The sequence below is a fragment of the Gambusia affinis genome, linkage group LG07 (assembly GCF_019740435.1).
Source record: "Gambusia affinis linkage group LG07, SWU_Gaff_1.0, whole genome shotgun sequence".
NCBI classification, from domain to species: domain Eukaryota; kingdom Metazoa; phylum Chordata; class Actinopteri; order Cyprinodontiformes; family Poeciliidae; genus Gambusia; species Gambusia affinis.
The window spans coordinates 25064993-25083574 of record NC_057874.1 but is presented as its reverse complement, the minus strand read 5'-3'; the positions used below and the strand labels follow the sequence as shown (position 1 = coordinate 25083574).

At 37.8% G+C, this 18582-nt stretch overlaps 1 long non-coding RNA gene across 1 annotated transcript; it reads right to left on the bottom strand.

Annotated features, from left to right (window-relative positions):
• Window positions 1-8796: 8796 nt before the first annotated feature.
• On the bottom strand, window positions 8797-13404 carry LOC122834500. Its single transcript, XR_006371212.1, has 2 exons — window positions 13194-13404; window positions 8797-9216 (listed from the first exon to the last, which is right to left on the bottom strand). It is a non-coding gene; the product is annotated as an uncharacterized LOC122834500 (long non-coding RNA).
• Between the last annotated feature and the right edge of the window lie 5178 nt (window positions 13405-18582).

The window sequence follows — 18582 nt, the reverse complement described above, 5'->3', positions numbered from 1 at the left end:
ACATAATTGTTTTTCACTCATTATTTTTAACTGAATTTCAAATTCTTTCTGCAGCATTATTTATAAGCACTAATCTTTTAATGTCACCAGCTGGTGTTTATTAATCTTGCTTAAAGCCATTTAAGTAATTCCTGTCTGGAGAATTGTTTATGAATACATCACTGTTAAAAACAGACTACGAACAGCCTTTTGTAAGTTTAGACTGGTGATTTTAACACATTGAACTGCAGGTGACAAAACAAAATTGTCTGCCTGGGTAAAATTTTTTATAAAGCCATTTAAGAATGGATAGAAAACCCCAGTGTCTGTGGACGTGAGCACAGCAGAGAGTAATCAGAGGCCCATTGTGTTGAGTATCATGCAGCCTAGAGTGAAGCAGAGACGACCTTAACTTTGTCTATGTCTGTGGATATACTACAATGTGCAACAGTAGCGTACACATCTGTGCAAATATATTTCATAATTTCAACAAATTGTACCACAAAAACACTCTGATAGAGCATGTCTGTAGCTAGATACAAAGATTTGAAGAAAGTCGAAGTTTTGCTTTTTGCTCAATATGTTTACTGTCTCCGCCTGAGTTGCTTTCACAGTTAATCCATAAACTAATTGCTGCTGTTTATTATTTATTTTTACAAATTTTATGGCAGTGGCATTTCCACTGGAAATCTTTACAAGAAGAGCTCCACCTTGACTGGTATTGGCTCTGGCTCTGTTAGCCAGCTTGTTCTGTCTCTTTCCATCTCGATCAGAACTGCCTAATCCCGAGCAGACCACAGTGCATTGTAGAGCAAACAGCACAATGGTAAACAGTGCTTCGCAGGAGGTTGCCCACGAGTTCAGTTAATTGCTGAAGTAAACACCCACGTACTTAAAAACCTCCACAACTTCAATGCCTGAGGCCTGAATGAGGAAGTGAAAAGGAATGTTAGACGGTTAGCAGTTGGAGAGAGCGAAGGGGGAGTTAGATTAACTATATATAAAGTGAGAGAAACTGGTGAAAAACTTCACTTCCTCACAATGTATATTTTCCGCACAGTATCTCTTTTCATATAAAAGCATATTCCAGAACTTTGGGCCTGTGCGCCACTAAACATCTCTTTTGCAGTAACACCTATGACACACTGTTGTTGAATCCACAACCCACTACAGCTTTGATGCCAGTCTCTGTAGTTTGATGATTATCTGTCAGAACGTTTTAAGAAAAAATGCATATAGTACAAATTTGAAAATAAGGTTTGCCAAAGGTTTTACTAGATTTCCACCACTGTCATTAAAATTTAAAATGATTGAACAACTTATGAGAAAGGGGTTTTAAGTTCTTTAAATATTTAAGATTGTTATTATCACATATCAAAAATGTGTAGTCTTATGGATAGGTTTTCAGATCACCAAGTTACTACCTTAAGGATTGTGTTGAATAAGGTCACAATACACAAGTTGTATAAAATTAGTAATAAGAGTAAGAGATTTATGGCATTAATGCCATGTCAGCAGATCTTGAAAGGTGAAGTGCAACTTAGCTTGATGCTGATTCATGTTGAGTCATCATTTGCTATATTAAGATTTTCAAATTTCCAATTTGCATGTAATTTCACTGAAATACCCTTTGCTTGGCAAACAATGTATCATTTGCAAAACTAGCACATCAGTTTCTCCACATTTCACCTTTCACAGCTTCTGAAATAATGCCAACATGTGTTATTTATGAGTACATTAGTGTCTTTTTTTGCATGAACATAATAAGCTTCCTAGTTCTGTTTTTACAGATTTAAAAGTAAATTTTCAGATGTTCCTTTATCTCAGTAAGCAATATTGGAAAGATCCAGAGTGATTTTTGGAACTTAGAAGAGTTTCCTCCCATTTTCAGCATTTTTTTTTTCCTGCTGACTTGTCTCTTTTTCTTTCCTAAGTGTTTTTTTCCGCTGCAGGGAGTGAAGTTCCATCATACCCACCCAACTTGGCAGCTTCCCTTCTGTTAGCTGTTAGATATAGTAAAACATTTTCAGGAAAAACAATTGTTCATTTGTTCACTATTACACATCAGTTCACATGTGAACTACAGAAATTTTTAAATCTAAAACGCTGAGCTCACAATCTAATCAACAAGTTATCACTTAACATCTGCCCTGTTTCCACTAAAACCTCATAAATCCCTATCCTGTATGTGAAGAACAGGAAAGAATGTCATTCCATCCTCTTTGTGGAAACCCTGAGATTGTTTCCTTCCCATTTGCAGTAATGTGGAAACACATTTATTTCTTCTCATATCCAAGCCTTATTTGGAAAAAAATTGGGTTTGTTTTTTACTATAAGTAATAAATTATTCAAACTTGGTACACCAGCAAAAACAGGAAATATTAAAAGACGTTACAGAAGTAGAATTATTTTTAATGCTCCTCAGAAGTTTACTTGGTCTCACTCTTGAGTTTAAAGAAAGGGTCTCAGAATTCTGAGATTTAATAACGTTAATTTTCACAGGGGGATTTCAACATTTTCAAACACCTTGATGCCCATCTTATCAGCATCAGAGAGGTCCACAAATAGAGACAGAACTAAGTACACATGACTTCCATAATCCTGTTTCTCAACACTGGTGACAGGAAGAGCTTGGAAAAACAGTTGTTGATGGTGCTGGAAAAGTTGCACTAATAGTGAACGGTTGTACCAGTTCAGTTTGCTGTGTGTCTTGGTGATTTCTGAGTTTTGATCACTTAGGATCCGAAAAATAAGACAAAGAAACAAACTCTTAATGAAAGTCTCTAGAATGACACTGAATGCAACAGGTGTGTTGACAAAAAATCTTTGAACCTCCAGCCATCCATCCATTTTCTATTCAACCTTTCTCCCTAATGGGGTCAAGAGGGTTGCTGGTGCCTATCCCCAGCTAACGTTCCGGGAGAGAGGTGGGGTCACCCTGGACAGGTCGCCAGTCTGTCGCAGATCTTTGACCCTTTTAAGAAAAAATTATACAGAAGTAAAACAAACAATGAACAAAACAGCATTAATAATATTTGAATCTTGAAAATGAATCAAGTTTGATTTTGACTTTGCCATGCAGAAGCTTCTTGTTGTCATTTGTTCTCTTTTGACTATGTCTCAGTCAGCCATTCTCAAACAGGTTTCAGGGATGATATGTCATGAGGAGCTCATCAAATAACTAAAACTGTCATTGGAGATAAAACATTGCGTGTTCTTCATTTGCCCCTCAGTGGTTTGCACAAAATTCCTAAAGAAGCATCAGCCGGGGGTTACAGAAATCTGCTTTGACCATGTGACTGACATAAACATGACAGAGTTGTTTCAGCGCAGAGATAACAATGTTTGCAAAAATAAATATCAGAAATGAAGAATATATGCCAGGCTGTGTGTGATAATAAGTAATTATGCAAGAAAATTGGATTACGTTGATTGGTCGTCACTGTTCTCGTCCTCACCAACCACTGCTTTACACTCCATTTAAGAGAAAAATTCATACAGAACCGCATCATCATTTCCTATGAGATCAATAAAGAATTTTGAAATTGAATGCACCCTCTGTACTTTAGCTTTGACTTTGACTTTAGCTGCTTTCAAACATAATTTTGAGTAAAAAGGTAGGTTTGGATTTTAGGATTTAATACATCAATTACTGTTTGAAACTATTAAACAACACTTTCCCAGATTTTCTAAACTGGCAACTAAGGATCTGTCATGGTTTGAGTCTTCTGTGTGTTTTATTTTGAGTGTCTTCCTCTCTGAGTCTCCATGTTGTCTGGTCTCCCCTCGATTATTCCCAGGTGTGTTTTGTTCCCTGATTACCTCCTGGGTATTTAGTGTCACTTGTATCTCTGTGTCTCTGTTGGGTCCTCGTTGTGTTTGTCCAGTACCTGTTGTTACAGTTTGTGAGCTTCTGCATCTGCTCCTTTGTGCTGCCTGGACTTTTGTGTGTTGTTGGATTTTTCTGGACAACTTTCATCATTGAATATCATTTCATCTTACTCCTCCTACCTGGGTCTTAGCGTCTGCCTCCACCAGTCTCACTGCAGCTAATGTCAGTATCACTTATATAAGAAGTACTCTGACACATTCACAGATGTTTAGACAAGACTTTATTTGAACTTAACAATTAAGGGTCATTTTGCACAAAAAATGTGCAAAAAATGCCATGATGAAAATTAAATAAATCATTTTTTACTAATTAAATTATCAATAAAATTAAATTTTTTTAGTTCAATTGGGGTACCAGTACCTCTGTCATCATAAGTCAAGCTTAGACTCTTGAGAAGGTATTAATTCAGAGAACCAGCAGAAGAAACTCGCATAACAGGCAATGATCACTGACATGCTTATCAAGTCTGATAATTTACAAAACACCCCAGCTTTATAACTGAAATATGCAGCAAAGAACATTTTTCTTTTACAGGCATGCAATCTAACTACTGATAAGATGAAAGGATTTTATTGACTAATAAAATGGGAATCAAATCAAATTATGGAATGAACCATGACAAAATAGAACAGAATACTGAAAACTAACTTCAAAACTAATTAAACAAAAAAATGGAAAGGAAAAATCTGATTTGCAGAACCACAAATGCAGCATACAGTATCTTAAAGCAGAGTAATCCCCACCCTCCGGTGAAGATCAAACAAAAAAGGGAGCGGAGAGGGAACCGACATCAGGTAAAGCTTTGTTATCTGATTTGGATCCATACTCCTCTTTGGACAATGGATCATAAAATCCAGCCACGTGTTTCAGCTAACCTCAAGCTGGACAAAGGAAACATGGTTTTGGGCCTTGAGTGATTGCATAGTGGAAGTGCTTTTATTAATAAAAAAATGGAAGGTGACAAACATGTTCTTCTTCAAATGTCTAATCAGACAATCATTTGAATTTGATGTGTATAAGCAGTAATATATCTAAAGGTTGCAGGATACTAGCTCTCAAACTCCCTGCTTGAACACCTCCGGTGTTTAATTTATGTTAATGATTTAAGAGATACAAAATTTAGGTTAATCTTGACATTACACAATACATGAAGATACAATGCGCAAATGTTGAGGGTGAAAGATAAAAACAAAATACCTTCTTTTCCTTTTTGTGTTCATATTCTGTTTAAATTCAGATTTAAATACATCTAAAAAGCCACATGACTGTTAAATTTTAAACTAAACCACAGAGCTGGCCCTGATGACAGTTCCTTAATTATGATCAGTTTTCATTTTGTCTCACAGTTCAAAGAGGAGGAAATTCTTTCACACAACAGACCTTCTTGTTAACCCCGTACCAGTTAAACTTTTAGAGGAGGAGGGATACCGAAAGGGGGTCAAACATAGGAAACAATGTTGTTTTACACATGAGAAAAACAAGAACAAGCACATATACACACAAGACTATGCAGACATTATCTAGCATCTGAGGGTCAACATGCCAGTCTGACTGGTACAAAAGCTGCTTTGAGTCATCTGTCTGGGAAGAATCACTTAGGTGACTACACAGAAACACGCAGAGTCTGGGACTGGGTGGTTTTGGCATAATTTTGCTGTGGTTATACAAAAAAAATATATTGGAAATGGGAGGAAAGCCCTCAGAGCAAATTGGTCTGGGACTTCTCTGTTAAAGTTGTTCTCATGAAAAGAACAGATGGTGATATTTAAGGAAAAACAGAACATGAATGATTTCCACTTTAAACTTGTCATAAGAGGAAGAACGGATGTTAGACATGGATACACTCCAATGTCTAAAGCATTCATGTTAAAACCAATGTTTAAAAGCTCTTGAACCTTTAAGTATTTTCACCCGTTTGGATGTTAAGTTTCACCAATTTCCTCCTGTCATTTTAATTTCAGTAGAAAATTTCACTGTTAGATAAGATTAATGTGGAGGCCTCTTATGATACTGGCCAATTATGGCTTAATGTTTTTTTTAGTTCAGTGATTCTGACAAGAAGAACCAAACTACAACAGTAATTTAAAGCTTGCTTAAGATAAGTGCTTTGATTTTGATTGAAGGATATTTAAAACCTGCTTCCCACACAGAACAAGTCAGAACATGCAGGGCCTCCTTTAACACAAGAGCTACTGTGTGTTCATGACTTACAAGAAAGAATGCAGGGTTGAGCATATTATCCAGTTTACACTCTTCATGATCATAAACATTTTATGGCACTTTTATGAGGTCATTTGGTTAAACAAAAGCAGTTGGGGGAACTCTGAGGAATATACAGTTGAGAAAAATATAAAATACCACAGTATTAGATATGAATGACTGGTTATACCAAATCAATCCATTACATTAAGATCTCTTTCAGAAAATACAGTTATTTTTGCACTTCTTTTAATGTTTAAACAAGCCTGTAATTTAAACATCTGTCCTCAATCTCCTCCCCTATGTGCACATGTAAGAGGAAACCTAGCAAATGCCAACCAGTGAGGTCATGATGACGAGCAAAAAGAGATTGGCTACATTGAAACATCATGACGAGTTTATGTTTACACTAGCCACTCCCTATGACTAATGCTTTTCTTCACTAAGAATATTTTAAATGGCTTGACAGTGTTTACGTTTGCTGTTGTTATAGAAATGCCCTCCCAGTAATTTGCCTGGATGATGACCCACAATGACGTACTGGAGATAAAAAAAATATAGTCTTGTTGGAATCTGAGCCTTTTTCCTTTTAAAGTGCATCCCTTTTCAGCGTTAATTTAGTACAGCTGGACACAGTCACATGGTAGTTTCAAGTCCTTTGAAAATAATCGGACAAACATTCAGTTGCTTCACATCGAGAGGAGCCGGTTGAGGTGGCTCGGGCATCTGGTTAGGATGCCTCCTGGTCGCCTCCCTGGTGAGGTGTTCCAGGCACGTCCCACCGGGAGGAGATCCCGGGAAAGACCCAGGACACGCTGGAGGGTTTATGTTTCTCGCCTTGCCTGGGAACGCCTTGGAATTCCTCGGAAGAGCTGGAACAAGAACTTGGGGGAAGGGAAGTCTGGGCCTCCCTTCTTAAGCTGATACCCCCGCAACCCTACCCAAGATAAGCAGAAGAGGATGGATGGATGGATGGATAGATGGAAGATGGATATATATCTGAACTTGTGACATAACATTGTCACAAGTCCATTGTCCTGAGCCGTATGCAACGAAATTTCGTTATGTATACACCCCTGTGCATACAAAATGACAATAAAGTCTGTCTAAGTCTAAGTCTAGTTTTCTTTATGAATAGCCTTCTTTTTCTGTAAAAATAGCCTTTTGTCTCTTTCTGTTTCTTAATAGCAAATTAGCATGTGTAGCAGGAAATTGTTTACAGAAATGCTTAATTATTTACTTTTTGAATGTATTAATTTGAGAAACAAACTACTGTCAACTTAAATTCAGTTATAATTCTACAAATCTTATCTTTATAATTAAGATATGTCTTGTTGTATTAAAAACAATTATCTATAATAATTGTATTAGCTAAATCCCAGAATAAAAGATATTCCATTAGCTATATTTTATTCCATTAGATATATTTTATTCTGATTTAAAAAAAATTCTAACAATTTTTTTCTACAGTCATAATAAGGAGTAAAATAGTCAATTAATAAAATGAAATCAAGGTCCTACAGGGACACAATCAGCCATTCAAGCATAAATTTGAAAATGTTGCACAAGCCTGATGGCACAGCTTCCAGACCACTGAAGCATTTAACCAGAAAATCTCTATTTAATTAAACATTACAAAAAGAGAATCAAAACAGAAACCATTAAACACACAGTGAAAGTAACCTGATTCGTTCCACAATACATAATAATAATAAAAAAACATTCACACAAAATTTTCAATAATAATAATACGTTTTTATTCCATCAAAACAATTCAGATTTACACCTGCACATGGTCCTCCTGCTTTAGGGATTCTTCCAGCTCTACAGCTTGGTTGACTGAAATAAGTGCAATGCTGCCATCTTGTGGCCTATGGCGGATGTTCACAATGTAGCTGAAGCAAAATGTTGATTTTCCCTCCACATTGTAACCGATTTCAAATGGTGCTAGACATGATGGAAACTCTGAACACCAGAGGAAAACGGTCAGCCTTGATTAGAGGGTTGGAAGAATGGATTCCTATACTCTTGTCTATTTAATAGCTGATGATTAAGATTTGTAGAGTCATACAGTCTGTCGATATGCAACCCATTCCTGGTCCTATTTTAAATTGTTTTGAAAATTACCATCACAAACCAAACAGCAATCCTACACCGATTGCTAAAGTGAAGTATGTTCCTGCTCAAGAACACCGATTTCAAATGGTGCTAGATGGGATTTTAGACTCTAAGACACCATCTGAAACCAGTTCCCTGGGGAGGAGGACTTTAAAGCCGACACAGCTTCTGGCACACCTGGGGGGAAAGAAACTAATGTTGTTTTCAACATGTTTTATGATTTATCTGCAAGGATGGACCTAGAAATGCAGCACCTTCACTTTTGCATTGTCAGAACACTTTAATCAACATCGAACAACATCAGTGAAAGCTTCGTTGACCTACTGTCAGTCTTATATTCTTTCTTTTTTATTCTGTTCTTCCACTTATCAAATAGGGCAGGAGAATGCTCTTGGCATTCTCTTGTCTGTTTGTTTTTGTTCTTGCTGCATTACAGTAGCAAGCTATTTTATCTCCAGAGAATGCTGATCTACTTTTTACTTGTATGAAAGTATGAAAAACAAACTGCTCCTCATTGTTTTAAGCAGCCTTCAAGGTTAAGTATAGAGCTGCAATTTCACTAAAGAATGTCTGATAATGAAAAAAACTAAATACCGGCCTGTATTTTCTTTTTTTAGAAATAGATGTTTATTTTTCAAAACAGACATCTACATGTACATGTACACTATGTAATTCGGGCATAGTACATAGTGAACTATGGCCAATATAAAGATTTTTGTTGAAAGATAGGCGAGCTGATGCTGTTTCAAATTTAAGTTTCTAAACAGCTCAACGTTTTATCAGCTTGTTAGTGCATCAGATGGTCAAGTTCTCAGGATGGTAGGGCATAGTAGCAAAATGGAAACACAGATCAAGCCTGGCAGAAACTGTCAGTGAATCACGATGTGGAAAAATAGATCTTTCCCACAGACTTCTTTGTCAGGCATGATGGCATATATTGTGTTTTCTCCTGGGTCGACTTCAGCCATCCGGTGCTCTTCCTGGTCCAAATGGGGTCGAATGTAATTGAAGTCAGAAAAAAACAGGTTCTGAAAGGAGTAAATAAGTGTTAACAAGTGGTGTCTGACTGAATGAGAAACTGATTCTGGTATTTATTTTATTTTGAAATAACAGAACACTCACTGAACTCTGTGGGTCTGGCACTAAATGTATGGACCTATCCTGGCCTGTCAGAGCCTCTGGCTCCTTGTTATCCTGTTGATGGGTAAAACAACTACTCCAAACTTTCATGTGTCTGTTGGTTACTTCCTAATCTCTTCTTCACTATTAGTTTAGTGTCATGGCTTCTAAAACAAAAACTACTGCACTGGATTTTGAGGATGTATTTTGAGCAGTGGTAATCAAATTACGCATTTCGTTATTGCCACGTAGCCCTACGGATGTGTGCCTTGGCCAAAAATATTCTCGCTTCTGATAGAATCTGCCACTATTTACATGTCTCCTGCGTTAGCTTCAAGAATAACTCAGGCAGCCATTGTGGTTTAAAGGCTGCAGCGCTTCTTACATCCATCTCCTTCTCGTTTATTATGATGAGCCACGAAACATTGAGGTTTGAGAACGTCACTGTGCGTTCCTCTCTCCTGCTCCCTTGTTCTTTTAACTCCAAGTCCTTTCACCCTCTCTTGTGCGAGCAGAGGCTTCTCACTGCATCGACGCTGTTTTATTTTTTTCTGCCGAGTCACCTGACCATCCACTGCTTGTTAAAGGCACATCAGCCCCTTTAAAAATCAAAACAAAAGGGACTTACGCAACCATTAGTTTGATTTGGAACGACATCAAACTGAATACATTGCTCACTTTTAACACAAAACAGATGGAAATAAAACAAAAGAATTAAATTAAAGTGAAATAATAGAAGCAAACCAAATACATTTTTGTTTTTAAATAAAAAAAGACTTATCCTGATGATGTCTCACCAGCTTTGATGAACAAATCCATCACTGCATTATGCAGTGCAGGCTGTTAGTAGGTAATTGATGTCACCATAGAGAGTCACTGGGTTTGGCCCCATTGGAAGAGGTGACGTAAAATCAACAGTGAATGTCTGCATATGTCCAATCTTGTGTTACGACAGCATGGGGCGGAGCAGTGTGCATGGGTGCACGTGTAAACAGTGTAGGTGGTTAATCCTCTTACAGATTATAGGTCCTAATTTATCAGGAGTGAGAGAGGCAACCTTATCAAGGTAATGTGTTTTTAAACTACCTCCTGACAATTGCGCAGCAAAGTGAGTCAAGATGTGAATCTGAAGACCTTGTTTGGCAAATGTTACTTTGTAAGTATACATATATAGTTTTAATTACACTGATGAATCTGAAAAACAATCACATGATGCAAAAGAACCAATCAGATGTCACTTCCTGATGACTCGGCCCATTTGGAAGAAAAACTCAAACACTCCAAATGTTTGGATCATAGAAGGATCTTGAGTTTAACCTTCTGAATTGCATCATTGTCTCCTAAGGGGCTGGGGATTGTGAAATATTTGTAGAAGTGAGAGCCTCGACATGCTCAGAACAGCCTGACACTGCTTGCTCGACCCGAATGCACAATGGATGGAAATAACTACCACACATCGAGGAGTTGATTTACATGTTGTCACAATCTTTTGGCTCCTATGCTGCCAGCTGGGATATATCAGATGCTTGGTTGATAAAGAAGGTGACATAATGTGTTAAACAAAGCTGCTGTAGGGCAGCTTCAGAAAGTAAATTGGGTCTCCAGTTTCTGAAACAGGGAGCACCTTTATAAATACAGAAGGGACAAAAACAATCTTATTTGCCTAATTTGCAACATGATGTCCATTTTAGGTATTCAGACAAGCCTACAGGAAAAAAAACAAGCAATTAAATAATTGGAGCACAGAGCGGCCTCTTGGGTTACATCACAGTCGCTAACTGTGCTCCAGAACAGTTTTTTAAACAGTTCTGGCGCACATAAGGTGTCTACCTGCGAACAAATGCTGCCTCACACTTGTCTATTAATACACCGTCAAGTAGCAAGGCCAGCAGTGCACCGGGTTTAATTTTAGCACTGTCATCTCTCGGCCCTGTGCCACTTCCCATTCTATAATCTGAGCGTAGGAGGGATCTGTTTTGAGAGCCAGTGGGTCGCTCGCCATTTTCTCTGATGGTTTATGTTGGCCACAGGTGATGCTGGCCCTGTGTTGCAAACACAGTTTTCAGGATATTCACAGTGCGTCTTTTGTCTTTGAAGTATGTCTTCGCTCATTTTAAACCAACAGCATCAGCTGAATTTTAAGCAGCGACTGCGTTCTTGTTCTAACTACATCTACTGCTGGCAAAAGTTGCCCCCAAAACTGTGATTAAAACTATGTTGTGTCTTATTTGCTTGACTTGAGAGGCTGGCAAGGATAACAAAATAACTATTGAGGTCACATTTCCTTGTTTGGGAAACTGGGTCACTTGTTCCACTGGTCAGCCTAGAAACTTCTGGTAAACATGATGGCTGATCCTCACAATCCATAAAACATGGAATGATGCAGTTTTCCAGGCCAACTCAAATAATGTACGGTACATAATATTATATATGCATTTGGAAACATGTAAAAACATAGTGGCAAACCTTATCACTTACTCTCTGATCAGATTATACCTCTTAGTGGAACCTTGATGTGTTTGCTTAAAAACTGCCATAACAACATTACCTCCAGGAGTCAAGTTTCTATTCAGCAAACATAATTAAAGCTCTAAAGGTATTCCTCCCTCCCTTTCTTTCTCTCTCAGCCTCTCTTTTTTTGGCAGGTGAGCAGCAGAAAGCACCACACCTTCGAACATCACAATTGAATCAAGTTAGATTAGAGGCTCGCAGTGTATGTGACACCCACAATAGTGTCACTTCATCAGATACTTTTGACTCATTTTGTGCCATGTAGGGATGATTTTCAATGTCTAAGGTAGTAAATTTGCTAAGTGGTTCACAACTAAATAGCAAAAGGAGTAAAATCAAGGTACAATTCAGCTGAAAAATAGCTTAAAGAATGTGCAATTCATTTTAAATTTTATTAAAATTAAATGTGGTAAACAGACCAAGAAAGACAAACAATGAGAAATAAAGAGGAGTGCAGCAGATCATTTGGTCCAATTAGTATTTTACTCAACAACGCCCCCTACATTCGGGAAGCACATCTTGTTTTGAACATATCAAGTGCGCACTAGAAAGACAGATTACTATTTCAGACTCTTGAGATCTGTGTGACGCAGCAAAATCCCGATAAACAACGGAAACTTAAATAAAGCTGCGTCATCATTGAGTTTGTATTTCCTCTGAAAAGACGCAAACAGCAGTCCAGTCCTCTCGCATCGAATTTAAACCACGTTTAACTGCGTATCTAAAGAATGAGTATTTTTCTTTTATTGAATAACAGTGTCGTGGAATGTCGGTAACAGAATTAACATAGCCGTAAGGCCACGGGACGGTGAATGATTGTGGTTATATGTACTGCGTAACATCGTCCTCTCCCACAACAGGATTACGCACTATCCATCTCTTGCGCAGCATCCAATTCCGAGCTCTTCCTTGAAACGCCATCCCTGCCGATTCCACGTTTTGTTTACATCCACATTTAGTCATTAAAATCGGACAAAAGTCGAGTTTTAGAGCAACAACAAGCAGACTGACATGCCGTCGCAGCGAGTTTCATCCCTCGCAGTGGAAATTCCCACTGGATTTTATGTGGCTTGTCGGACTTCGCGCTGACGCAGTTTCATTTACCTGTTGTCATACCGATGATGAAACATCAGGATTATTTTAAAAGTGTTCAGAACCGTTCTCATTACAAAGCCCCAGTCTATACACGGCTGTGATAAAAACACTGTTTTTCGCTTTCATGAAACATCAAGTAACTCTTTCCCGAGCGCCTCCAGGCTCTGATTCTTACCTTCTCATCTGGCGCTCCGGTGGTTATGAATTACATAGTGGTATTCTCTACGCAACCTACGCAGTATTATGTCGCTTCGACCATGTAAAAGCACAAATAACTTACGTGTTTAGCTCAAGCCTTTCCTCCATCTGTGCTGAAGAAATGTGTACCTCATCCTGGTCGGCGCCACCCAGTTCCGGCCCTCGCTGAATATTGACTCCGCCAGGTTCCCGTTTTGGCCTTATTCTGGTTATTATCAATCTCAGAGCGCATGTTTGTCACAGAGTATCCCCTAACGATTTTCCATAGCGCAACATGGGAACCCCGCCCCTGACACTCCTCCGATCGCTGATTGGCTAAGAGGATGGCGAGCGTTTCCTCATCGAGACACTCACATGTGGCTGACGCATGTTTACAAACATCGTGTAAGATCACATGGTAATGAGCGTTCATTTACCGTAAACTATATCCCTCTGACGCTATGGCCAGAACTTTTTATTTTTTTTCCTTATTGCAGCTTTATGAAAAATGAATTGTTGCGTATTTGTTTTTATTTTAGATAATTTTTTTTGTTTTCTTTGTAATGATTAGCTGTATGATTATATCAGTTACTCGCTTATTCTCTCATCCGTGGGGATAAGAAACAGAAACAGAAACGGTAATTTTACAGTTGTGTCCGAAAGGCTAAATAATATACCTATTGGGTTACCCTATATGTAAAACTATATATATATTTTAAAAGCAGTGACCAATTTTGTGCTTTAACTAGGCAAAAACAGCAGTTAGGCTTTTGTTGCCATTTATCTTCAAGAATTTTCATTTTTTTCCTCACCGGATTTTTTTAATTTTTTTTATTTTTTATTTTTTTGTAAATTTCCATAAATGTTTCATAATGCTTGAAGATTCAAAAATCTGTCATCAATAATGATAGAAGACGCTCAGATCTTCTTGGAACATTTTTGCAGTGCCATCTTTTTTACAGCAGATGGCAGTGCGACCCAGGTTTTTTTCTTTCTTTCTTTCTTTATCTCTTACAATGGTGATTATAAAAAATAAAACAGGACAAGTACATATAAATCTATCAACATTTAACTACTACTACTACTACTACTACTACTACTACTACTACTACTACTACTACTACTACTACTAATAATAATAATAATAATAATAATAATAATAATAATAATAATAATAATAATAATAGTAGTAGTAGTAGTAGTAGAATAAATTTACCTGGAAAGTTCAATTTCTTACTCGGATGTTTTTATACGACTTCTATATTTTCTTATATGAAGAGTATCTGGTTTAAATTAATTTAAATCAAGACAATATCACAATAGATTTGCTTTCCTACTACAATAGCGTTTATTGACTCTGTAAAATAGACATTTATATTCTGACCCACATTATCTCGACTTAAACGGTAAAGCATTTTTAAGATAAACTTGGAGATTCATTCAAGTTGTTTACGGTTCTTGAAGCACATTGCTGCTCCTTTTTAATGTCATTTACGGTAAATGAGGTAATTACGTCAAACATCTTTTGAGTATAGCAAACTCATTAGCACAATCAAAGGAATCCAGCTCAAATGAAAACTTCGAAATCTCTTCATGTAAGTACACTTATCTGGAGGAATACATACAGAAAAGCAATTCATTGTGTTTTGGAAGCATTTTGCGCTCATTGTGAAAAGGAAAACAGACTGGCTCTTTTATGTTACCACCGTTTGCAGGTTTTTTTGTAAATAGCCAAAATCATTCCTCATTTGCGGAAAAATCGAGTTAAGGTTAAAACTTCTTACCAAGTTTATGGAATGAACTGATAGATTGCTCTCGTTTAAATGACAAGAAATGCCCAGTAGATGGTGACAAAATACAATTAGTGCTTTGTAGGATAAAAACTGACTCACCCTTCCATGTTTTTTTCAGGCAGTAAACTTGTTTATTAGGCTTATGTATAACTATCTGTCTATCTTCCTTTTTTAGAAACCTTTATAATGTCCGAGAAGGATATAAGATATTGGTACTCACTGCAGTTTTGATGCAATTTCATGGTGACATTTTTTGTTTTAATATTCATGCTTGTGGAGTGATATGGCTTTGTTTATAGTCTCTCTGATTTGCTACCAGCAAACACCACCTTGCTGACCTTTGCCCCCTCTTCACTGTACAGACACTGGTAGCCTTTAGCTCAGCAGGCTCAGTAAGTGAACCATTACGGCAGGCGTGTATAGCCTGTAAGAGTGAAACAACAAGGGCTGATAAAGGTCACTTTAGCTAGTATGACTGGAGTGCTTAATTTGATGTGGGAGCATGAACTCCACACAAGCACAGATAACAAGCCAGGCTTCAGACACACTAAGCGGTCTCACCAGTGTGTCTGCACATGATGGGACAGCTGACCTAGTAACCATATGTTGTGTGACTAAATCCTTCCAGCCATCAGGAGCCAATAGGTCACTGATTTTTATAGTCACAAAGTATTTTCTCTGCACTGGAACAACAACTGTAAGTTGGTATTATTGGTGGTTTGTTGTTAAAATAAACACAAATTTAACCCCTTGTATATGAGAACAATCTTTAAGTGTGCAATAAAACAGTAGGAGAAGGCACATCCATATGAATGCCAAAATAGATTAGAATCTCCTTTTGTGAAAATAATAAGGCCTCAAATTTCTATCATCAGACAATTAAAGGCTCATCAAAAATCATTGTGCCATTTTTGTGTTGGTACAAAAAGTTTTGATTTTTAATCATATAAATCTATGTATGAATCAGAGACCCAAAACAGATTAAGGATTTTGTTTACAGATTACCTTACTTTGCTGCAGAAAAGCGGTTGATAAGCCTTTCACTGACAACCTATTTGGCCAACTCATCATTTTTACATTGGTTGTGTTTAAAGATTCTTGTTTAATCTTAACAGTGGGATTTGGAACATTTGATACAAAAGGATAATATTGTGAGGCTGAGCATCATCTTTCAAAAACAATATTAATTGTTAATCTCCTTTAGAACTTTTTTTCACCCATGCTTCATGACATCATGACATTTTGGGCTTAGCGATTTACTGCTGGTATTCTTTAGACAGTGTTGAAGTTGTGTCTACGCCAAAGTATTTTCTCTTACTAGTATTTTGCATACCTTTCTATTATGTTTATGCCAACCAAGCATGTCCTTTAATTTATTATTCAGGTGATGTTGTTTTTCTTGGTTGCCATAAAAACTTTACATCTTAAAATCCTCTGGGTGGCTTCAAATTTATGATTATCACAATAACAGCTATGCAGATTTATCTACTATTTGGTGACACTTTTTAAAGGCAGTATAAAAACTTATTGCTGTAAGATAGAATAGTTTCTCTGTTGGTCCAGACCAGACTTCTCCCTCCATTTCCATCAATGACACCTAAGGTTCATTTGTTGCTGCCTTGGTTATTCCTCTTACAGACTCACCTCAGTTAGATATAAAGTGACCTCTGTTGACCGGGAATGCTACATTAGACCGGCAGTTTGAGAAATGCCTTGACTCAGTCGACTCAGTCATCTTGCAGTCACAAATTGGGCCTTTTCAAACTTGCTCAAATTGCCTATTCCCACTGCTTCAGACACATCAACTGTGGTTAAAATACTCACTTGCTGCCTAATAAATTCCACCTCCTAACAGGTGCCTAGAAGAAAAGATATGTGGGTATTCACTTCAACTGTCAGTGGTTGTAATGTGGCTGATTAGGGATTACCTTACTTTATAGTTATCCAAAAAATGTTTAGAATTTCAATTTCTATCTTTTCAAGAACAAAATGTCAATTTTCTAGTACATTTAATATGTATCTGCACCTATTAATTGTACACTTTATTTAACACCAGGTAATAGATAACAAATTATAATAGGATATAATTTGAAAAAAAGTTATACACACAAGTAGGAAAGAATTGGTATGAAACCAAATAAAATTAATGCATGCGTTAGAGAAATCAAAGTCAATATATAATATAGTCTATGTGTATGTTCAGACACATCTTCTAATCTGTGGATTTCATTTGGCAAATAAACTTTTTCACTACCTTTTAATGATATCTAGGACATTGTAACTGACCAGAAGTCTCAGCATAACTACTATGAGTTTTAGGATGCGCCACTCGCATAGCAAATGAAGTTAAATTTGTCAGCACAGTCCCAGCTCTCCAACTGTTGCCCCTCCTGAAAGAGGGCCCCACAGTGGTGGCTCCAGGCTGGACATTGTGGGACCTGCTCCTGGCTCCAGGTTTGGTTCTCTGTTGAGGTCCCATCCACCCACAGCCAGCTGTCAGAAAGGTAGCGCAGGCCGCTCCACACATGGGTCGTTGAAGCTGTTCTGCTGGTCTGCAGAGATTTAGTCAGGGCGGATTCAGAGGTTAGGCTGACCAGCTCCTTGTCTAGACTGCGGCAGTGCTCCAAAGCCTCCTCCCAGGTCTTGTTTTCCTTCACCAAAACCAGGCTGCTGTGAAAACAATAGAAAGGGAATTTTTCTTCACAGCTCACTGCCTCCCAGCCCCCGTCACTCTGTGCCACACAGTGCTGATCTTGGATGAACTCTTCCAGTGATATCCATAGGAAGAACAAAGCATTTTTCCCACCAGACCACTTCCAGTTGTCATTGACATCTTTGTACAGACCAGTCCAGATTTTTTTAGAATCAGCACCTCCAATCTGTAGATACAGTAGGCTCCCGTCAGCATTTCCTTTATCTCTTTGTCCTGACTCAGTGAGTTCGTCTTGTTCCTCCTGGTTGTTGATTGATGACAGGTCAGTGTGATGCTTTCTGCAGTATTCTCTGGCATCTGACCATGTCATTCTTTCTGAGACATAAATATTATCTCCAAAGGAGTCACAGAGAGCCACACCGAAGAGCTCTGTAAAGAGCAGAGATCTGAGAGCCAGTGTTCTCATACTGATCAATCTTTCGTCGCTTCCCTCAATTGGTAGTTTCATTTCTGGGATGTGAGGGTTTCTTAACTGTAGAAAATGCAGGAAGCACCCAATCACATTGTGTCTATGGTTTTTATGGAAATATATTGGAGTTTAGGTACAAATCTACACATGCAAATGTGGAACAGTCAAATTTTCACAAACGAGGTTTAACCCTCCCACGGTCTTAGCACGATTCTCAGGAGGAGTGCTGTCAATGTCATGGTTGGACAGCGGGAGGGCGTGGGGGAATTGTGCTGTCAGATTGTCAGTTTCCGAAACCAAATTAAAGAAGACCCTTATAAAAGTGCACATAAAGTCAGTGCGACCCCACTGGACCACATACAAAATGAAAACCTCAGGGGTCTAAATGACACCATCTTTTAAGATCATGGGAAGGTTAAGACTGAACTGAGACAATGAAAGTAATTTTCTAAATTAATCTGTTCTTGCATGACTGATGGATTTTTAAAATACCGTATTTTTCAGACTATAAGGCGCACCGAATTATAAGACGCAGTATCAGTAAACGGATCTATTTGCATATATAAAACGCACCGGA